This window comes from Sus scrofa, chromosome 15, assembly GCF_000003025.6.
Source record: "Sus scrofa isolate TJ Tabasco breed Duroc chromosome 15, Sscrofa11.1, whole genome shotgun sequence".
Lineage (NCBI taxonomy): Eukaryota > Metazoa > Chordata > Mammalia > Artiodactyla > Suidae > Sus > Sus scrofa.
In genome coordinates, this window is record NC_010457.5 from 82,211,039 (window position 1) to 82,235,095 (window position 24,057).

At 42.2% G+C, this 24,057-nt stretch overlaps 1 long non-coding RNA gene across 1 annotated transcript in view; it reads left to right on the forward strand.

Annotated features, from left to right (window-relative positions):
* LOC110257070 overlaps positions 2,330 to 24,057 on the forward strand; it is a 50,914-nt gene continuing 29,186 nt past the window's right edge. Inside the window, exons 1-2 of the long non-coding RNA XR_002339246.1 lie at positions 2,330 to 2,490; positions 6,108 to 6,257. This is a non-coding gene — a long non-coding RNA (uncharacterized LOC110257070). The remainder of the gene's footprint in view (positions 2,491 to 6,107; positions 6,258 to 24,057) is intronic.

Here is a 24,057-nt window from a genome sequence, read left to right on the forward strand (position 1 = left end):
TCATGTTTGGGTCGTTGTTTCTCGGAAGAAGTTTCTGCAGGCAAACTTTACTCATCCACTTGCATCCAAGTGTACGCTGCAGGATTGTGGGTGCTCTTTCCTCAAGATCCCTGTTAATAGAGAAGGCTCACGGAGCACTCATAAGGCTAAGCCCTGTTTCAAGCTCTTTACTTGCCAAAACTCATAATTATTTCTTTTTCACACACGAGGAAACTGAAATACAGGAGCACAAAGCTAGGGAGCAGCAGAGCCAAGATTCTAGGATCTATGCAGTCTAGAACCCATGAGCTTAAATAGGGTCCAGATTGGGCCAGAGCAAAAGAGTAAAGGCTTCAAAAGTCATTCTGGGATCTCCAAATTCCTCCTTCTGCTTCTTACGAGATCTGCCAGCCATCGTAAGTGACCACCTCCTCAACTCAGCATGTACACCGAGGTTGTGCTGCTCAAGGGTGCTGGCTTGCTAGCCTGCCCAATCCAGTTCAGATTCTGAACTAGTAATTAATTCAGAAAAGGGTCCATGGCCCAAGCTAGTTTGGCCAGAGTTCATCTAAATAGTTTTTTTTTTTTTTCCAGTTGTTGTTGTTTGTTTGTTTTTAAGCCAAGAGAAAGGAGGATGGTTTTTCCTGTGGACTTGAACCTGGGAAGCAAGAGCAGCTGCACCATTGTAAACCACATGGAGCCTGAGTAAGAGCTGAAGAGGGCTGGGTCCTGAGGACATCCTAAAGCCCCCATCCAGCTGGGTCTGGCTCAGGTTTTACCCTGAACTTCTCAGCTGACCCTGAACTTAGCTGTGAAAGAGCTTGGATTGGACTTTCTGACACTTGCCTCAGAAAGGAGTCCTTCTTTCTGCCACTGGACATTTCAATTTTTATCAGAAAACAAAATTCTTTTATCATCATCTGATGAAAATAAAAACATTATCCAGTGGCAGAGAGACGCTACTGTGACCGTTCAGAGAAGCAAGGGGTGGGTGGGGTGAGTGTCGTGGCAGAGCAGGGTGAGAGGGAAGGGAATGAATGGTGAAGAGCTTCAGTGTTGGCATTTACTGTCTCCTTTAATGCCCCTAGTGATCTTGCAAAAAGATTGCATTATTTCTAGTTTACAGATGAGGAAACGAGGCACAGGGAGGGTAAGTTTTGTCATCCATTTCACACTCTTTGTAAGTGGCTGATCAGGCTTTCAAAACTGGACCTTTGTGACTCCAGAAGCCACTGGTGACTTTCTGCTGTTCTGGCTGCTCCAGAAAGAATTGTGGAAAGTGGGGGTCATGGGGAGTGGAATTACACATGGTGGCACTGCACGTATAGTGGGATGTGCTACCTTCAAAGCACTCAACACCTCGCCTATTCGCTGAGTCCAGTGGATGACATGGTGGATGTTATCTCCAGTTCTTGGAGATGGGCTCCTGGTGTTAGAGTGGACAGGATCTGGACTAACGCTTTGGTTGTGGACACCCAGAGGAAGGAGATGGAGACAAAGGTATTGCATTCAGAGCAGTAGAGTTTCCCTGTGGTTGTAGAGGATGCATAGAAGATAATGTGGGCTCAATATGACTCTTGGCCTTTTTTTTTTTTTTTGGCAGAGGGTGGGGGTCTGAAATGCCACATTGTTATGGTAATGAGTAGGTGGAGCAGGGTGGTTAATTGGGGAAGAAAGAGGAAAATTTCTTTATTTTCTACATTTAATTAACAGCGAGGCAAATGTTTGTTAAACAACATTTTAAATGTACTGAGTACAGTTTGAACTAGGCACTTTTGAGAATATAAAATAAAAGGGAACTTTTTTGAGGAAGTCAAAACACACAGAACCATGGAGCAATTAAAAAAACAACGTATGAATAAAAAAAGACAGAAGTATATGTATACGTGACTACATCATGGATGACAGGAGCGACAATGGGTTACATGCGGCGGCCAGAAGCAACTTTATGGATCAATTAAGTTTTAAGCTAAACTAATTCACCTGATCAGTAGAAGTAGGTGGGGGAAGATCTCTTTGGTTAGGAGTGAAATAGCACCAGCTTCAACTGGTTTTGCCTCCTTAAATAGGTTGTAGATTAATGAAATTGAAACAGCACCACCTTCAACTGGTTTTGCCTCCTTAAGTAGGTTGTTGATTAATCAAACCTTGAGTCATTTTACACAGACAGCCCTGTGCATGTGCAAGATGGGAACCCGTGTCTCCAGGATGACCCTGGAACCAAGAATCTTCCGTCTACAGAACCTAAAGAGTAGAAATGTTGTCACTGGAGCCCTTCCCAAAGTGAGAGGTCCTTCAATAAGGAAAACCTGGCATCTAGCAGCATGAGTAGCTCATTTGGACTATTGAAGACTAGCCAATCAGCTTCCGAGTTTGACATTCCCCTAACCCTTAAATTTCTCCCCAAGCCTCAAGGAGACGGGTATTGGGGCCTTGCTTTCTGTTTCTCTGCTGGTTGGCCTCCCAACGAAGCCCTTTCTTTTCTTGAAAGCTGGTGCCGAAGGCTTCTCGGTGTGTTGTCGGGCAGTGATCCCTTGCTCGGTAACAGGGGCAATGCAGTGGGCAGACTGAGGTGTCACTTTCTTCTGGGTCTCTGGAGTTGGGTGAGGGGAACTGGAGTTGGAGCTAGGGTTACCTATTTTTTTATGAAGAGCAGGTCGGGAAAGGAGGCCTATTGTGAGGGTGTCGGTAAAGCCCTGGGATGATGTTGGAGGACCGAGCTTAGAATGGCAAGTGGGAAAACATTGAAAGGATGAATCCAAAGAAGGGGGGGACCTTTCTGTCACCAGAGGAGAGTGTTACACCTCAGGATGTGAATCAGACTGGGTTATTTTCTTCTTCCCTTGGGGCCTGGCACCCTGAGATGTGGATACATATTTATTGAATGAATGAGGGAGGGAAGATAGGGTGGAAGGAGGGGAGGAGAAGGAAAGGAAGGAAGGAAGCAAGCTGATTAAACAGGGCAGGGGTGGCAGGTGATGCTTCAGAAGCAGGAGCAAGATAATAGCTATTGATCAAAGGCTGGAAGCTGTGGAGAGCTCAAGGAGGTTCGGAATGGAGTAAAGCCATTTTTCTTTACGAAAGTGAAGAAATCATTAATGAGATGAGAACTGTGGTTTCTTTCTGTGGTGGCACAGGTGGAAGTTAAGCTGGAGAGGATGGATCTTTTTGACTCAATTAGATACCCTGGTTATGCCAGATCTTCAGCTTTCCCACCAATCGATATTCATATCCTTAATGCTCCCTGCTTCCCCTCTCACAGAAATAAACACACCAGGAGCGGAATTCCAGGTGCCTCATCCCCACAGACACGATTGCTTTGGTGTAAAAGTAATTTCGCATGGCATGCCTGAGTATTTGCAAACACTTTACAGCCTCAGCAGTTTTTCCCCCCCTAACCTGCTTGAGTCTCTTGCAGATCTGCCTTCTCTCTTCAAAGGGCTTTTCACTATTCTCCAAACATTTCCTAATACACCTGAACCAATCAATTAAAATAAAAAGTCATCTTGCGGTTTGGACAGATTTTACGTCTTTACGGGAGGCTGAATCTCTTCCTATACACATCCTAAATCCACACTCTCCTTCATCTTTCCTCCCAATGCAGGAAATTGTTCTGGTGGTTGGAGTCCCTCCCCCAGGAAAGCCCAGACTTGGCCACAGCAACAGGGGCCTCTGATCCCCCCAGGCTGATGGCTCTGTGCTCAGGACTCTGCGCTGCTCCAGTGATCCCAGGAAATGGAATTCCTTTCCCAAGCAAGAGCCCCGAACTTACCTCTTTCTTCTTGCATTACTTCATAGATAGATAATCTGAGTTAATTCCTTCAGGGTTCTTTTGCATTTAGCCCTAGCCTCTTAATTCTGCTGTTCCCCACCTAAATACCCAAGGCAAATTTCCTAAGCTCATTCCATTTCTGATTCTTGTTTTCTTGCCTAAAGATAGAGTTGCATTAAAGATAGAGTTTCTTAAGTGAGTTTCCTATGCATATATCTTTTCTCCTGTATTCAGAGGTCTAAAGTCATTCTTTATAATGTCAAATCCTTTTTAACTGAGCTTTTTCCTAATGAACTTCTGCTTTCTATTTCTTTTAGCTCACTTTGGGGAAAGGATTCTCACAGCCTTTAGGGGTAAGGATACTTAAACCAGGAAATGAAAATAACTAGTTTTGCATTTCCCTTGTCTTTGGGGGAATAAAAAAAAATTGCCATAGGAACATTCTGAGGATTGTCAGGAAGCAGCTACTTCTATAAATCAGTTCATTAGGCCCTTAATTTCCATGACAGTTGTTTTTCCAGCTTGATCATAAACTTTGTGCAAGTGGGAACTGTTCGTTCCTTTCTTTTCCTCCTCCTCCATGCTCTGAGCTACTTTTGCTGTTAGGCTGTCCATATTATGAGGGAGGCCTCCATGTGTGTAGCTGGAACCCTGGTTGAGGTAGCTGCTAATTCCTCTGGTGTCGGCTTTGTTTTTAATGTTGAAATTAACATCTTAAAAATTAAAGCATTTCAAAAATCGATTTATGCCAATATACAGAATGTGTTGGTGTGTTCCCTATGATTAGGATAATTTTGACCACAAATGTCAGAAAACTCAATTCACAGTGATATAAATAAGAAGTGAGGTGTTGCCAGGACATTTTCAATTTACCTGTGTTTTTCTGTTCTAATTATTAATAATACCCCTTTCGGAGTTCCCTTTGTGGCTCAGCAGTAACAAACCCGACTAGTATCCGTGAGAACATGGGTTCAATCCCCGGCCTCACTCAGTGGGTTAAGGATCTGGTGTTGCCATGAGCTGTGGTGTAGGTCACAGATGTGGCTTGGATCTGGCATTGCTGTGGCTGTGGTGTAGGCTGGCAGCTGTAGCTCCAATTCGACCCTAGCCTGGGAACACTCCTACGCCATGGGTGTGGCCCTAAAGAGACAAAAAAAAAAAAAAAAAAAAAAAAAAAGTAGCTGTACCCCTTTCACTCTCAGCAACTCCCAGATGTGGATGATAAAGTATATGATCTTCTGTATTCATTCAATGGCTGCTATAACACATCACCACAAACTTAAGAGTCCTAAAACAACACAAATTTGTTATCTTACAGTTCAGTAGGGGCTAAAATCAAGGTGTTGGCAGCTTCCTTCTGGAGGCTCTAGGGGAGAATCTGTTTCTTTCCTTGCTTTTTCCAGCTCCTAGGGGCTGCTTGCATTCCTTGGCTTGTGGCCCCATGGTCCAGCAATGTCCTGCTGCATTATCCTCACATTGCCATCTCTCTAGTCCTCTCTCTGATTCCCTCTCTCACTTTGAAGGGCCCTTGTGATTACAGTGGGCCTACCTGGATAATCCAGGGTAATCGCCCTAGTTTAAGGTGGTCAGTTGATTAGCAGCCTTGACTCCTTCTGCAACTTTTCTTCCTCTTTGACCTGTAACCTAACACATTCACAGGAGCCAGGAATGTCTCAGAGGGGCTGTTACCCAGCCCACCACATCATTCTACCCATAAAGGGCTTTTTATCATCCATCTCAAGACGTCCAAAAGCAAAGTGGCTCCAGGAGGGTAGCAGCTGTGCAACATCATCACGCACCCAGACTCTCATGTCTTTCTGCTGAGCCATCTTCCATGTGTCAGTCTGTCTCTTGGTTTTGGGTGTGAGAAGGCTGCATCCTCAGGCACTGTGCAGATGCACCTGCCTCCAGCTAAAGCAACCCAGGGCTGCAAAGAGGCTGTTTCTTCTCAGTATCTCTTCACCAGGGAGGAAAATCTTCTCAAAAGCCTCACAAGATTGTGTCTCACTGGCTGGGATTGTGGCACACCACATTTCAGCCTCTGCAGCATGTGGCTGATTGAGAGTGGAGGCCTGAGTAACAGGGGGTTTCTAAAAGGGAGGACCCAGGGGAAGTGGCTCTCAGGCAACCAGCAGCATCTGAGGCATCCTCAGAAAGGTGGGAGCAGCACTTGTGACTAGCCAATCAGCTGCAGCTATCAGGACTAGGAACTTTGAACCTTCAGGATACTCTTCTGATATTTTCTAGTTTCTATTCATGACATTCTTTGGGATTCTAAAATGCATTATAATTTTATTAAGAGGGGCTGCACCAGAAATCTCAAGACACAGCCAGAGTGTTCTCTGTTTATTTGCAGATGAAAGCAGTGGACACCGTGGAACAAAATGGTATGCACACAAGGAGGGTCTGGACCACACCTGTCAGGTGTCCATCTTGGGCTTGTACCTGAGCCTGACTGCTCCTGGTCAGCCTGGTCCTGTTTTGTGATCCTGCCCAGCAGGTGAATGTAAGTATAATCTTGAGGTACGAAAGTAGAACTTGTTAGCATAGTTTATATAAGAAATATAATAATTTTGCAAGCTGTCTCTATCACTCATGCTTGAAGCCTTAGTAACTCTAGTAGCTAATTATCTGGGGTACCTCTGAATTTATGCAACACTATTGATGGCTTCAGCTGCTTAATGCAGAATAGTCCATTCCAGTAAACGAATGGGCTTATGGTCCTGATATTCCTGGCAGCAGGTCTATGTGGTAAAGCACAAGAAGTCACAAACAATAAAGCATACATTGCTTCATGCCCCTGTGCCAGTGCAGGTGGAATGACACACCCGCACAGGTAATACCCACAGACAAACACACAGCAGCTCTCCACCCCGGAGGAAGCCGGCTATGAACATGGTAAGAAGATTGCTGTGGAGATGACGTGGATGTGACTAGAACAGAGTGGTGACAGCAGGTATTGAAACGTCCCATCTCAGTTCTTCCATTGCTGTGGATAAGTGCGTGGTTTTCTCTGATCATTTTATGCGAAAAAAGCTGGTTTAAAACACGACTGTGCTATTTACTACTTCAGATTACTATCCTCCTGTAAACGTGTTCACTTAACCGGTGTGTTGATTGAGGACCTACTATGTGCTGGCTACTGTTCTGGGCTCTTGGGGTAGGTCAGTGAACCAAATAAATATCTCTTTTCGTATGGAATTTCCATGCACATGGGAGCCTGGCGATGAAAGAAAGATACAGCAAATCCATAAATTACAGGGTGTGTTGGAAAGTGATGTGTCTGGGGAAATGAAAACGTCGAGCAGGTTCAAGGGATCAGGAGTGTGAGGAGAGCGGTAGGAAAGGAGGGCTAGTGTCTACAGTTTTAAATACTATTGCCTCTGGAATGGATAAGCAATGAGATCCTGCTCTGTAGTACTAGGAACTATATCTAGTGACTTGGGATGGAGCATGATGGAGGATAAGGTGAGAAAAAGAATAAGTATATGCATGTGACTGGGTCACCTTGCTGTACAGCAGAAAATTGACAGAACACTGGCAACCAAGTCTAATGGAAAAAAAAATCATTTAAAATAAAAAAAATAAGCAGTCGGAGGTGGTCTCATGGAGCAGGTGGGAATTAAGCAATGAAACTGGCAGTGAGGGAGCTAGCCACTCTGCAGATCTCGCTGAAATACCGTCTCCTCAGAGGCCTCCTGTGCTCAGGAATTCTAAGTTGTCCAAGCCCCAGGTACTCTACCATATGATCTTATTGAGGTTCTCACCATCTGACATTTTCTTGTATCTCTCTGTTTTGTTCCTTATGTTGTGTTTCTCCTTTAGAGTGAAAGTGCCACACAAGGACCTTATCCATCTTATTTTTTATTTTATCTCTAAAATGCATTGCATAGTAAGCACCCCATATGTTTGTTAAGTAAACAAATGCGTACATGCTTAAGTGTATGAGGCTGGAGGGCCTGTTGCTTTGTAGCAATTTAAGGCTTACAGAACACTCATCAACCCACCTGTCCCCACCACCACATACACACATAAGTCATAAATAAAGGCTTTGTGATGCTGCAGAGGAAATGATCATGGATGTGGGAGAATGAATCTGCACCAATCTGCTCTCTCTTTCCAAGGGACCCGTTGTTAGTGAGACCTGAGGTGGGTAGTAGGTTTACAGATAGATCAACCCTGGACATGCTGTAACTGATATGACAGCTGTTTAATAGAGCACATGCTTCATGGAGAATTAGAAAGTGAGATGACTGTTAATTGCTATTGCAGAGGCTATCTATATTATCTATCTTATCCATCAATCTATCTATTGATCGATCAATCGAAAGAATTCTGAACGAACATCTTGTCCAGGCTTGGCATTGTTCCCAACAAAATTGAGACTAGCCGGATATCCGTCCCACTGGGTAGCCTCTTTCAGAGCTTGTAATTACATGGCTACAGGTGGTACCACCTGCTTAGTTTCCACTGTTTTCAAGACAGCTGTTCTTGGTAATGTGTTTCCTGAAATGGGGTAAGAGCAAGAAAAGCAAAAGATGGGGGCTATTGCCTTGGGGTTTATTTTCCTCAAGTTTCTTTGGAAACGGAATCAGATGTGACTGGTTCTCAAAAGGCATTTTACTAGAAGAAAGTGTTCGGGGTTAAAGATATGAACATTTTAAGAGCTGATACTTTTTGTCAAGGTACTTGACAAAAAGATTAAGAACTGCATGAATAAGGGGGGGGTGAATAAATGAAATAAAAATTGCAGCTGCACTTTATTTCAGGAGGTGGCAGTTCTTATACAAAGCCGAAGGGGGCATTCCCATGGTGGTGCAGCACACAAATCCAACTAGTATCCATGAGGATGCAGGTTCGATCCCTGGCCCCGCTCAGTGGTTTAGGGATCAGGTGTGGCTGTGAGCTGTGGTGTAGGCCAGCAGCCACAGCTCCAATTGGACCCCTAGCCTGGGAACTTTCATATGCCTCAGGTGCAGCCCTAAAACAAACAAACAAACAAAAACGGCTGAAGGGCTTGTGATTGCTCCATGACATGTCTAAAACTGATATAATGTGTATTCTTTCTGAAGAAGAATATTGCATTTTTTTTAAAAAAAATGAAAAAGCAGCTTCCATCTGTTCATTCAAACAAGAATGGTATGCCTAATTTTTCACCTCTCCATTAGCAAAGATTAAATGTGACAACAGTCATGATAAGGGTGTTGTAAGGCAAATATTCTCAATCACTGCTGATGTGATTGATATAAACTTCCTGGAAAGAAACTTGGCAAAATGTAACAAGAGTCTTAAAAAAAAATTCTTATTCCCTTTTTTCCAATTATTTGTCTGTTAATTGATTTTCTTGCCGAGCATGATTTACATATAAAGAGGTTTACCGTGGTGCTTTTTGTAATAGAGAAAAACTGGCAGCATCCAAATATACATTAGTAGAATAGTTAACTATGGAATGTGGAATGATGGAATATCTTTATAACCGTATATTATACTACATTAAAACTTATAAGTATATCATAATGTTAAATAAAAAAGCAGGATCTGTAATTATATATAGACTCTGAATTCAACTATAAGAAAGGAAATAGGCTGGAGATCCATTGGAAGGAAATTTGGGAAAATACTGAGTGATTGCCTCTAGAAGTAGAGTTATAGAATTATAGACTTCTCCCCTGAATAATATTTGGACCTTTCCATTTCTTCCCCAACAAGCAGGGATTGTTTTGATCCACGTGAAAGAAATGTTTTAATAAAAACTTCAGAGGCAGAACCGGATTCTAATGGAGGCTCCACCATGTCCTAGTTGAGGGGTATTTGGTAAATTGTTTAATGTCTCTGAGCCTCAATTTATCATCTATAAAATGGGGATGGTAACTTTCAGCTTTCAAGTTTGCTGTGATGCTTAAACAAGAGATGGTGTTTAAGGAGGCTAGCAGAATTGCAGGTACTCATTAGACAATAAATAGTGCTTATAATGATTATTACTCTGGGGTTCAAGGTGATTACAAGCTGGTAGAAAGTTTTTATTTTTTACTTTACCAATTTTTTATTTTTTATTGCACACTTCAACATTTTAAAGAAAAAAGGAAAAGAATCATTTAAAGTGTTAAACTCCTGTTAATTATGTATATGTCTTCCACTAATACTTCCCACTGTAGAGACCTAAATTTTTATATCATCAGTAAACAGATTTATGTTCTGCTTAAGATTCTGGGGTCTCACAAACATTTCTGCATAAATTTTACATATATCAATATTTAAGAACAATATAAAATCTATGATAGCAGTAACAACACACCAAAATTTATCCGTTTTCTAATTTGGGGGCTTGAAAAAAAATCTTGTTTTAATGGAATTATTAGGAACATCTTTGTACAAGTAGCTTTTTCTTTTAAATATTTTCTTAAGCCTATGCTGCTCAAAGTGGGTTAGTAAGTCAAAAGATAGATCTATCATAGAGCTCTTGTATTCTTCTAAATAGCTCTGTAAAAAGACTAGTAATCAATGGAACTGGTATGAAGACATATGTAATTAAAATGTTTTTGCTATTGTAATATTATAATAGCATGAACTAGGTCACAGCTGTTTTAATTTGCCTTTTCTTTTCTCCCTCTCTTTTTTTTTTTTTTTTTTACTGCATCCATGGCATGTGGAAGTTCCCAGGCCAGGGATTGAACCTGGGTCACAGCAGTGACCCAAGCCATAGCAGTGACAATACTGAATCCTTAACCCACCGCACCACTGAGGAATTCCTAATTTGCATTCTTAATATTAGGAAATATGAAGATTTTTCTTTTTTAGGGCCTCACCTACAGCATGTGGAAGTTCCCAGGCTAGGGGTCGAATTGGAGCTACAGTTGCTGGCCTATGCCACAGCCACCACCATGCCAGATCTGAGCCACATCTATGACCTATGCTGTAGCTTGTGACAACAGTGGATCCTTAACCCACTGCGTGAGGTCAGGGATCCAACCTGCATCCTCATGGATACTAGTTGGCTTTTTAACCTGCTGAGTCACAACAGGAACTGTGGAAATATGAAGATTATTTTAAACATGGACTTTTATCTGTATTTTCTCATCTGTTTCCCTTTTATAAGTGTGCCTAGTAAAAAGTAGAAAGCATTATGGATTAGCTACGCTTTAAAAAATTAAATATTTTATTCATGTGTAATGCAAGTAATTTTACTTATTACATTTCTTCTTTTGTCTTCTTCCTACTTTGGGTACATTTTTCATTTTTTCTTTAGTTGATCTCATCTACCTTGTCAATGTTTTTCAATTGTTATAAAGTTCCTTTGGTCACAATTGGGATAAGAATTGGTACTTTTTAATTTTTATTTCCATATTGTTTTATATGTAAAGTGGACTGACTTTCTTTCTCCATGCAGATATCCAGCTCCTATTTCCATCAGCAGTTATTAAATATTTATTTCTTTCCAGTCAACTTATTAATCTTAGTTGAACTTTCTATTCAGTACCATAGACTATTTAGAAACATTGCTTAATACGGCAAGAGCATTTTCATAAGAGGTTTTTTAATAGTGAGAAGATACCTTTAATCATTAGAAATGCCTATATTTTTGAAATAAAATAATTTGTTTCCCAAAACTCTGAAGTGTAATTTGAATGGAGGAAGATCAGTTTGAATACAGTAGAACAGATTCTAGTTTCAACCAGGATATTCTCAGAGATAGCAAGTATTGCATATGATCTCTTGCGTGTAGTCTGCCTGTAACCTGTTTGTATGGAGTTTTAAAAATGCATGAGTTAGGAGTTCCCGTCGTGGCGCAGTGGTTAATGAATCTGACTAGGAACCATGAGGTTCGGGTTCGGTCCCTGGCCTTGCTCAGTGGGTTAACGATCCGGCGTTGCCGTGAGCTGTGGTGTAGGTTGCAGACGCGGCTCAGATCCCGGGTTGCTGTGGCTCTGGCGTAGGCCGGTGGCTACAGCTCCGATTCAACCCCTAGCCTGGGAACCTCCATATGCCGCGGGAGCGGCCCAAGAAATAGCAACAACAACAACAACAAAAAGACAAAAGACAAAAAAAAAAAAAAATGCATGAGTTAGGTTATAGATTATTTTCAGATAATTACAAGGTCATTTTAGTGACAGAGTTTGCATTGTCCACGTGGAGGAAACTTTTTTGGCGTGTCTGTATCTTGTTTTGTCTTTTTTAGGGCCTCGCTGGAGGCATATGGAGGTTCCCAGGCTAGGGGTTGAATCGGAGCTGTAGCTGCCAGCTTACACCAGAGACACAGCAACGCGGGATCTGAGCTGTTTCTGTGACCTACACCACAGCTCACGGCAATGCCGGATCCTTAACCCACTGAGAGAGGCCAGGGATCGAACCTGCGTCCTCATGGATGCTAGTCGGATTCGTTAACCACAGAGCCACGATGGGAACTCCCATGTGGAGGAAACCTTGATAGCCCCCAACTTCTTATTAGATAAAGTGAAAACACTCTTGCGTGGCTTCACCATCGAGTCCAGCTTCCCTTCAGCCTCCTCCAGCATCCCTCCTCCAGTCTCCACATTCATTATTCCTGCCCCCCCCTTCCCTTTTGCATTTGTCTATGAACTCCCTCCAGATGGGGTTCCTTACTTACAATATTGGTTTGGATATTTTAACAGAGATGGTTTAATAGTGACTGAAACAAGGGGAAGGTTTATTTCTATGGAAGTCTGAGCTGCTGGATAGGCTGGGGGTAGGCAGTGCTCATTCAGAGTCCAGGTACCTTCTACTTTGTTGCTCTGCCATCTCTTCGGGTTTTGTTCTTGTCCACATGGCGCAGACAGACTGCCAACACCTGTATTTCAGCCCTCAGGGAGGGCTAAGATAGGCAATAAAGAAGAACTATATCCTTCTTTTTAAGGATATAATCCAGAAGCTACACATATCATATCTGCTCCCCCCAGAATTTAACATGGTCCTAATGGTAAGGAAGGGAGGCTGGAAATTGAATCTGTACTGACTTTGACCCAAAGTGGAGATAGGGTAGAGGAAAAATATTCTATTATATAAAGGAGGAGAGAATGGATGGGAGGTTTCCCCATTATCCGCCCCAGTTTCTCTGCAAGGTCTTTCCTGAGGTCCTTAGGCAGAATTTGTTCCTCTGTCTCTGGGTCCTGTATTGATGGTAGATATTTTTTTTGCACATTTTTCTCTCCCTTGAGTCTCTGCTCTTTGAAGTCAAGCATAACGTTTTCTTCTTGGATTTACTTTTTTGTTTCACACTTATATATATACTACCTACTTCTATTTTTCCACATCAGACATTATCATGTTGACTTCTCACTTGGAAGATGGAGCTGTAACTCTTTTACCTTCTCCTAAGGTAAAAGACCTTAAGGACCTCACCCACACAATGTAGTTACGTGGTAATTTTATTTATGTCAACATTTATGCTATGTTTAAATAATGACTATGTAAATGCTATTTGTGTTTTGAACTATGTAGTGTAATTTAATAACCTTTCTGTCTTGTATAATATTTTGTTTATCTTAGAGTTAGTAATTGTTTGGCTAAACTTATTGTTGTTATTTAATATCTACGTACTTATACTGGATTCAATCCAATCTTTCTTGAAATTGCACAAATCTTTTTTCGATAGGCTCAAACAGGTGAAGCATAAATGGCATCCTCTTGAAGAAAACAAGCCTTCTGATGTGCTCTGATTGGGACTGTTGGTTTTCTAGGCTTTTTGTTGCTGAGTAGTGTTCTGTTGTCTGGATATACCTCTAAATGTTTTTGAGTACTCATCCATATTACTAAAAAAATTTTGAGCATCCACCATGCTCTACATATATTCAGTATATGTGTATGATAGTAATAATATATTTTACACACAATAAAATGACATATGCATCTAAAGTTAAGATGAGATAAAAATACAGCCCATTTTTTTCTTGCATAGCCGTGTATCATCTGGATTGTCTGTGAGTGTACACTCTTGGTCGCCATTACACTATGCCACATGGATGCACATTGTCATTGGTTCTACCTTACAATGTTTCCTCTAAATCCAGCTCCTCCTCCTGGTTTCTCTGGGCATGAAAGTATTCTTTTCACTCAGGCCAGGTTGGTATGAATTACCTTCATCCACCTCTTTCTTACTCCTTATGAACAATTTCTAATCCAAAAGTATCTCTTGGATTCATCCAGTACGTGACTGGTCATTATTTCTCTGTGTCTATGGTTTATTCACGTTTAGGACTTCTTGAATCCACTAGGAAAAGTCATATTTTTCTGGAAAATCATCTGTTTTTAGGTTTTCAAGTGTGTCACTATGTTTTATGTAATATTCCTTTTCCATCTCTTTAGAACTTAAGATTTTACCCTCTTTCGTTCACATTCCTAATTTTACTGTTTTGCTCTTTTTTCTTAATCCAACTTGGGAGGAGTCTATCGATTCCATTTGTCTTTTCCAAAAACCATTTTCGAGTTATGTAGTATGGTTTTTTATTTTGCTCATTTCAGCTTTAATCCCCCTAAGGTATAGTTTAGATCACGTCATTCCCTTCTTGGTAAGCCCTCAATAGCTCCCCCGGTCCTCTGAATTAAGTACACACGCTTCAGACAGGTACTCTTGGCTGTAAGGAGATGTGTCATGAATGGAGCTCTTTCTCCATTGTCAGACAGGGAGAGCTATAGTTGTGTGGAGAAGAAAACCATGTCTGCAAACCAGCCTGTAATCTGTTTAGCTATGTTATACAACACCTTTTATGTTTAACATCAGGGGCAGTTCCCTGACCTTTGGCAAGGTTGTGAAATAGACCTTGCTTTCCTGAAAGTTGGGGATATAAATAATATTTATATATAAGGTCTGCAATACCATAGGATCAGTTTCATGAGCTGTAATTAAATAGGACTCTTGCCATAAATTCTTTGGTTTTTGATGGCACGCAACAGCTGGTGACCTTAGCTTTTTAAATAGTGTTTTCAGGGGAGGAGGAAAGAAAAAGAGAGGGTCATTAATGTAGTCTAACCTCTGAGACTTTTGCGAATATTTTGGTCTAATACATGCCTCTACTCGCTGAGTGAAAGACATCTGTTCATGGTGTCTGCAGCAGTTGGTACTGGCACTGAAGGTAGCCTAGACGAATGGCTCATCCCAGTCATGGTCTATCCATTGGAGTGAACGGTGGTACTTAGCACTTTTGGTGGAGCGTGCCAATTGAGCTGACTTTTTTCTTTTCTTTAGCAAAAGCTGATGTGACTGATTGAACTGAGATGTCATTTTTCCTTTCCATGAGAAAAAAATTACTGAAGCTGCCAAAAATGTCCTGTATTCAGGAGAGTGTGGCTGAGGCTCTAGTGAGTTTTTCCAAAGGTGTTGCACAAGGAGGACATGGCTGTGATCACTTCCTCGATGGTGTCCTGCACAGATTGTGTTCCCAGGTCATTACGGATTGCTAGGCATGGCAGGTAGCCACTTGTCTAAGACACAGAGGAGATTTATTGACATGAATGTTTGAATTCATATGTAATTTGTACCCAGGGGTTTTATGTATGATAGATTGCTCTGTGGTGATTTTCTGAAGATGGATATGTGGGGAAAAGTTCCTAGCTAGTGAAGAATATGGAGGTAAAATATTACTTAAATGTTCATTCAAAAATCAAATACTTTGATTTGTTTCTGATCACAAAATTAGTAGAGATTCTGTATGAAAATTTAGGTAAAAAAGATGAATATAAAACTCATCTAAATGCTAGAGAAAATCACTTTCAATATTTTGTTTATGTTCTTATTTTCCTAGCCACAAGTCAACTTAACAAAAATGCAACTGTATGAGATAAACTCTTGAATAATGTGCTCTATGGCCGCTTAAAAAAAATAACAGTTGCAAAATTTTTGATACTCCTTTCATTGTTTTCTACCTTGTATCCACCCAAGCAGGATTTTGACTCACTTATAACCAGTAGAATGTGGCTGAAGTAGCTCTAGGTGACTTTCAAGGCTAAGCCAGAAAAGGGGATTTTTCTTCTTCCACCTTATTCCTCTAACACTTGTGCTGGCGCCACCATGCAGGAACTTCATTTGCCTAAAGCCCCCCATGCTATCAGGGAGCTCAAGCCATATGAAGAGGCCATGTGCAGACACTGTGGCCAGCAGCCCAAGCTCATTGCCCAGCACAGCCATCCTGCCTTGGTGAGCCTTCAGATGATGGAGCTTTCATTCTGAAACTGCACTCCTCCTCATCTGGGACTTGAACCCAGCCTCAACTCATATTGAGACTTGAGCCCACTATCCCTGACAATTTAGGAGAGGACCCACTGTCTTTTCACTGAAACAGCTTATCTAGGGTTGGGAATTACTGAAGCTCAGGCTCTTTTGTCACAGAAAGAATTTAGTGTGAGGACAAATAAAGGGTGAGTTTATTAACATTGGACACTTGTGAGAGATACACCTGGACAGCCAAAAGGTAGCATGGCACCAAGAACAAGAGGGCTACATATTTTTTTTATTTTAAATTAATTAATTTTGCTTTTTAGGGTCACACCTGTGGCATGGAGGTTCCCAGGCTAGGGTCGAATTGGAGCTGTAGCTGCCAGCCTACACCACAGCCACAGCAATGCCAGATCCGAGCCATGTCTGCCACCTACACCACGGCTCACCACAATGCCAGATCCTTAACCCACTGAGCAAGGTCAGGGATCGAACCTGCAACCTCATGGTTCCTAGTCAGATTCATTTCTGCTTCTCCACGATGTGAACTCCGAGGCTACATTTTTATAATTAAAAAAGTGGGGAGAGGAGAAGACCACCTATTCCTCATTTTTGGGTAGTCAGCAAGGCTCACAGCATTAGTTTCTCCTTTAACTCTATGCAAGCTCGCTGAGACTCATGGCACTATTGAAATAAAATGCATGTTAGCAAGAGGGTGGGAACATATACTAAAATATGGCATTTCATTTCAGGTTTTGGTATAATGCCCCGTTTCGTCTAGTTTTTTTCCCCTTTCACCTATATTCCTGTCTTGGCTACATGCAGAAATGCTGCTCTTCAAGAGCCATTCACTGACTTCATGTAACAAGATGGAGACCCCACATCTACTGTCTTATGTTTTAACTATCAGGATTTGTGGCTTGAGTGTGCCTGGCACTCCAGTGCACCTGGTCTTCCTTCAAGGTAGTGTAGATAGTTGCTAGGTTACTGGATTCTTTCCTTGAGTGGTCGTTAGCTTACAGCAGTCTCCCAAACTCCTTTAAAATTCCCTTTCTGTGTTTAATCCCCTAGTGGGATTTCTCAAGTAACTATTTAATTATCCTCCTCTATCCCTTTCAGTCCTACTGCAATCGCTTGAGAGACCCTGAGCCTATCTCAAATTCCTGTCCTGCAAATTTTTGAGAAAACAAAATGGAGCAATTGGGTACTTGTTATATAGCAATAGCAGCCAGAACACATGCTTAAAACAAACAAACAAACAGACTTAGCAGCATACTGTGAACTCTTTAGGTTCATTCCATTTCCTTATGCATCATTTTAATGGTGGCATAGCAGTTTTATTGCATGGAAATAGCATACTGTTTTTAAAAATAATCCCCTACTGTTGAATATTAGATTGTTTTCTAGACAACTCTTCTAGCTAAATACATATCTATGATTTATTTCTCAAGATAACTTACTGAAATTCAGAAGCACCAGAGTTATTATTTTTACTGCTTTTAACAAGTACCTTCAAATTATCCTCTACCAGTAGTGTCTGTAGTGTCTGTGTACCTGCACACACACACACACACACACACACACACACACACACACACTCAGAAGAGAGGAGAGAGTGTGGGTTTTAGATCAGTAGGTTTGAGTTCCAGCTCACAGTTCCACAACTAGTTTGTCCTTGAGCAACTTGGTTACACTCTCTGAGCATCATTTTAACCATCTGTAACCTGGAGATAATAATGCTTACCTGGAAGCAGTGTTATGAAAATTAAATGAGGTACAGTATTAAAGTACCAAGCATAGAGAGGTCACTTAAAGTGGTAACTATTGTCCTTATAGCTGATGACACTCTCAGGAAGTAGTTATTTCAGGAAGCATATTTCTTTTTCCTACTCTTCCCCATCCGACTGGATGATTCTGCTCTCTTTCTGGTCCTCACCCTGGCTCCTGTCCTCAGGGTTTTGCTGGTTGATCACAGAACTGGTTGATACATCCTAGGTGAGTGGTAACTAATGATGCTGAAGGTGTTATTTCTGCCAGCCAGTGGATGCCTTTTGTTTTTAGGTCCACACTGCTGCATAGGGAGATTCCCAGGCAAGGGGCTGAATCAGAGCTGCAGCTGCCTGCCACAGCTACAGCCATAGCAACACCAGATCTGAGCCACCTCTACAGCCTACACCACAGCTCACAGCAACATCGGATCCTTCACCCACTGAGCGAGGCCAGGGATTGAACTTGTGTCCTCATGGATACTAGTCAGATTCATTTCTGCTGAGCCACAATGGAAACTTCAGTGGATGCCTTTTAACAGGCAATTCTTGAAAGCAGAGGCATCTTGAAGACTAGTGGGATGAATCCCCGATGTTAGGATTCCCGGCACCGGGTGCACAGAGGGAGCAGATGTTCTCAGGGGTGAGGCCGCCCTGTGATGGCACCTTCAAACCGCATGCCTTGGGTCCTCCCAGTCATGAATCTGGCCCTGCTTTCAGGCAACCTGCATGGGACAGCTGGCCTTCCTTCTCAATGAGAGAGGTGAGAAAACAAAAACACACAGATGATTCCTTTGTATTAAGTTCCTGAATTATTTGGGGAGACACCACGTGAAGGGGAAAGTAGTCATAGATGTGGAGGGGACCTGGGTGGCAGCTGGCCCACTAGCTCTTGGAGCACGTTTGGTTTGGAGCCGAGAAAGGCTGCTGTCCACAAGTCATATCTGCAGATTATTGGCCGGTGAATGGAATGAATGATGTGTGAAGACTTTCTGAGCCATTTCTATTTCTCTCTTTTTAACTCTCAGTCATTCCACAAAGCTGGAGGACTAAAAAGGAAAGATTTTCTGCATCTTTAATTTTATTGAAACCTTTGTATGGGAACCAGGCCTTGGCTGGAAAGATGTTTACTTTCCAAAAATTGAGACAGTCTTTTTGTAACTATGCTGTTAAGCAGCAGCTGTAGAACCTTCTTTAGAGACGGGGACTAGGCAAGATGTTCCTTTTTAAAAATAAGGTTAAAAATGAAAATATAAATTCTTCTCATTTGGGGTATTTCCTTTTAATCTTTGTCTGCATACCTATGTAGTAGGGTCACAAATTTTCCTCATAATATATTTAGATGTGCAAAAAACAGCGTTTTGTTTACATAAGACCAGTTTCATCTTGCTCATGAGTCCCCATTTATATCTTGGTAGCAGGAAAAAAAATGCTAAAAAATTTTTGCTAACTGGTAAATTTGCTTGATGCAGTCACTTAAACAGTCTTTCTTTTTTTAATGATTTTTATTTTTTCCATTATAGTTGGTTTACAGTGTTCTGTCAATGTCTGCTGTACAGCAGGGTGACCCAGTTATACATACATATACATTCTTTTTCTCACATTATCCTCCATCATGTTCCATCACAAGTGATTGGATATAGTTCCCTGTGCCATACAGCAGGATCTCATTGCCTATCCACTCCAAATGCAAGAGTTTGCATCTGCTAACCGCAATTTCCCAGTCCATCCCACTCCTTCCCCCTCCCCCTTGGTCACCACAAGTCTGTTCTCCAAGTCCATGCGTTTCTTTTCATTTAAACAGTCTTTATAGATGTTCAGATGCTTTAGATAAAATGGGCTCTGCTCAAGGCTGCTTTCCTCCCTCTTCCTTACAGAAAGGTCTGGGCTGTGAGAGAGGAGGTAGAGTGAAAGGGGATCCTTGAATCTTTAGATCTTTAGAGAGTCCCTTGGGATCCTGATATGTCCCTGCTGTAAAACCGTTGGTCTGATGGCTTCCTGTGGGAAGACTACCTGGGTGGGACAGGCTCATGGTGAGTCTTGGCAGGCAGCTGAGGTTGAGCCCCTGCTGGCCTAGTCTTTGGGCTGCCTGGGCAAGCCTGGAAGTCTCCCCTAGGAACTTGGGTGTCCCTCCCCATGACTCTCATGGTGCTACAGGCCCTTTGAGTCTGTGCTTCCTGTTACATCTGGTCCAGGGGCTGGTCCTTCCATTTTGTTTCTCATCTGGTGGGCCCCCAGTTGGGTCTCAGTTGCTATGATCTGTGTCTGCCCTCAGGGACATGCAAGGGCTTCTGGGTCTTATCCAAGCACACGGACTCCAGGATGACTCAGGAAAGCCCTCTCACAACCTGTGATATACTCCAGAGTCTATTTGATGTGGCAGCCTTGGAGTTCCTGTAGTGGCGCAGTGGTTGGCAAATCCGACTAGGAACCATGAGGTTGCAGGTTCAATCCCTGGCCTCGCTCAGTGGGTTGGGGATCCGGCATTGCTGTGAGTTGTGGTGGAGGTCACAGACGTGGTTTGGATCCCACATTGCTGTGGCTGTGGTGTAGGCTGGTGGCTACAGCTCCGATTAGACCCCTAGCCTGGGAACCTCCATATGCCATGGGAGTGGCCCTAGAACAGGCAAAGAGACAGGAAAAAAAAAAAAAAAAAAAAATGTGGCAGCCTCTGGTTCACTGTGGGCCAACCTCCCTCCGGAGTCCAGCCATGAGGTAAGGCTAAAGCCTTTGTCCCCTCAGCTTTCCTCCTCACCTGTCCCACAAGCTTTCCATCTGCTTCTTAGTGGGGTAGGAACCTTCCTCACATAAAAATATGGTCTAGGAAGTTCCTGTTGCGGCTCAGCAGGTTATGAACCTACCTAGTATCCATGAGGATGCCAGTTTGATCCCTGGCCTCACTCAGTGGGTTAAGGATCCGGCGTTGCCATGAGCTGTGGTGTAGGTCACAGACACGGCTCAGATCCTGCGTTGCTGAGGCTGTGGTGTAGGCCAGCGGCTGCAGCTCCAATTCCACCCTTAGATTGGGAACCTCCATATGCTGTGGGTGCAGCCCTAAAAAAAAAAGGCGACCCCCCTCAAAAAACAAACAAAAATAGCCGTAGGCTACTGGCAAGGCCTCACTTGCGATGTTTTAACAAGAGCGTTTGGTGATTTAAAGCATCTCCTTTCCTTCAACCAAGTCTGGCTTTCAAGACCTATGTCTCATTAAAGCAAAAAGAAAAGGGGTTCTGAGGTTTGAAGTTAAACTGCAGCCTTGGTTTTTTTTTTTTTTCCTCTCTGATTATACCCCTACCCCCCAACACTGCTTTACACTTCATCCTGCTTCGAACAATAACCCTGCTGGGTTAGCCCCGCAAGTAAAAGGCTGCAAGTAGATGTGATTTAAACTGGGATATACAAATAATATGGGTTTAATATTTGCATCATCCCAGTAACAGATATTTTATATTATTACATTGAGTTTATAAACCATTTATAATATGTTGTTCATTACTTATAATATTTATCCATTGTATTATAATCAATATTTACCCCAAAATCATTTAAAATCATCATTTTTAGTGGTTATAAACTGTTTCATGGGTTTGATGTAGCATATATTAATTAAGCATTCCTCTCGTTTTTTAAAAAATCAACATTCTGTATCTCCAATTCTTCTTTTTTTTTTTAACTTTCTAGGGCTGCACTCCCAGCACATGGAAGCTCCCAGGCCAGGGCTCAAATCAGAGCCATGGCTACCGGCCACAGCAACCTGGGATCCGAGTCCATGACCCATACCACAGCTCACAGCAATGCCAGATCCCCAACCCACTGAGGGAGGCCAGGGCTTGAACCAGCACCCTCGTGGTTCCCAGTTGGGTTCGTCAGCCACTGAGCCACGAAGGAACTCAAGCGTTCCTCTCTTGTTAGACATTGTGTACGTTTCCTGGGGTGGCCAGAATAAAGTACCACAAACTGGGTGGCTTAAAAAAAAAGAAATGTATTATTTCACAGTTCTGGAGGCTAGATGTCTAAAATCAAGGTATCAGCAGGCCCAGGCTCCCCCCGAAACCTGTGGGAGCATCCTTCACCTTCCTAGCTTCTGGTAGTTTGCTGGCAGTCTTTTGGCATTCCTGGGCTTGTAGCTCTCGTTCCAGTCCTTCATCTTCACGTGACATTCTCCCTGTGTCTCTTCACATAGTCTTCCCTCTGTGCATATCTGTGTTTAGGCCCGAACTTCCCCTTTTTTATAAAGAAAGCAGTCATCATGGATTAAGACCCCATCTCAGAGTTCCCATCGTGGTGCAGCAGAAACGAATCCGACTAGGAACCATGAGGTTGCGGGTTCGATTCCTGGCCTCGTTCAGTGAGTTAAGGATCTGGTGTTTCCGTGAGCTGTGGTGTAGGTCGAAGACGCGGCTCGGATCCCGTGTTGCTGTGGCTCTGGTATAAGCTGGCAGCGACAGCTCTGATTAGACCCCTAGCCTGGGAACCTCCATATGCTGCAGATGCGGCCCTAGAAAAGGCAAAAAGACCAAAAAAAAAAAAAAAAAAAAAGGACCCCATCTTGACTACATCTGCAAAGATTTTAAATAAGATCATACTTTGAGGAGGCACTGTGGGTTAGGACTTCAACATATCTTTTGGAGGGAATACAATTCAGTCCATAATAGGTATTTGGGTTGTTTCCAGGTTTGTGTTATTGATGGTGGTGTTGGTGACAGTGGTGGTACTATTAGAAAAAGCTGCTACAGATATCTTTAAGAACAAAGAAATTTAATTATATTAAAGTAGAACGCTAAAAAAATTTTTTTTGTCTTTTTTTTAGGGCTGCCACCCACAGCATATGGAGGTTCCCAGGCTAGAGTTGAATCAGAGCTATAGCAGCCAGCCCACACCACAGCCACAGCAACGCCAGATCAAATCCAGTCTGCGACCTACACCACAAGGCTGGATCCTTAACCCACTGAGCGAGGCCAGGGATTGAATCTGCATCCTAATGGATACTAGTCGTTTTGTTTCTGCTGAACCATGCTAAAATTTAAAAGCAATATGAAGGGATTGGAAGTAAAAAAATTTAATCTTAACGAATTGATTCCTATGTTCCATTTTCACATGTTTTTGATTGATACTGTAAAGAGATGTAGAATAGAGAACAGAGCTTGGAATCAGTTTGTTCATAAATAATAGACTCAGAATGAGATGAACAGTGTCCAATAGTTAATAAAGCATCATGGACAAAATAAATTTTTAGAATTGTAAGTTTAACTAAATGTTAATTCTTTTTCCAATGAGTTTGTTTGAGAACCATGTTGCCTGGCTACATGTGGTAAAGTTTTTCCAGATATTTTTCCATGGAAGATAATTGGTACTCATGTTTTCAAGTTTTAACAGTGACTGCCACAGGCATCTAAAAGGAAGAAACTTCTGTTTTGGAATTACTTGCTTGAGAAATAAAATCTGTATAATATGGGGAAATCCCTTGACCCCTAATCTCCTCCCCGACCCTGACAGACTCACCTAGATCTCATTTACTGGGCCTCCTACTCAAGGCCTGAATCTTACCTGCCTGTGTGTGTTTGCCCTGGGGCTCCCAATTGGATCCCAGCTATTTGATTGTCCTTCTCTTGGTTTAGTTTCACCAGTAGCTAGAATGCAGGTAAATTCTGTTCTCTGAGGAGGCCTGAGATTTCCTAGCAAAGTTTGGTCATAAAATCCTTCAAGACAACCAGATTTTCCAACCTGAGTCTTTAAGATCTATACTACAGCACCACTGTATTTCCCTTGGTAAATGCTTCCTCTTTTCTAATAGTTTTGGTGCTATAACTAGTGGGAAGGATCAAAGTAGGAGGGAGTTAACATTATTATGCTTTTCTTGGGTGCCAGGCATTGAGTCATGGTTTTCACAGCTACTTATTTAACATTTAATCTTGGGTGTGGATATTCTCACTCCTGTTTACAATTCAATAAATGGGGGGGGGTGCAGAGAAATTAAAACTATCATCCAAGTGAGTGGCAAAACCAGAATTTAAATGTAATTTTGGGGCGTTCCCTAGTGGTCTAGTGGTAGAGGACTCTCTACTGGCAGTGTTGTTGCTGCCATGGTGTGGGTTACTGCTGTGGCTTGGGTTCAGTCCCTGGTCCAGGAACATCCACATGCCATGGGCACCACCAAAGAAAAATGAAAAAAAGAAAAAAAGAAAAAGAAGAAGAAAAGGAAAACACAAAGAAAAATGAATTTCAGAGATTATCTGAAAATTCTTTAAAAAGGCATTCTAAATTTGCCAGCTACTCCATCCTATGTGTTCTTTCTATCACATCACAATTTCTCCCAAGAAAAAGCATGGACCTGTCAGAAACAGACACTGCTAAGGCAAGGCTGGGCATATCTG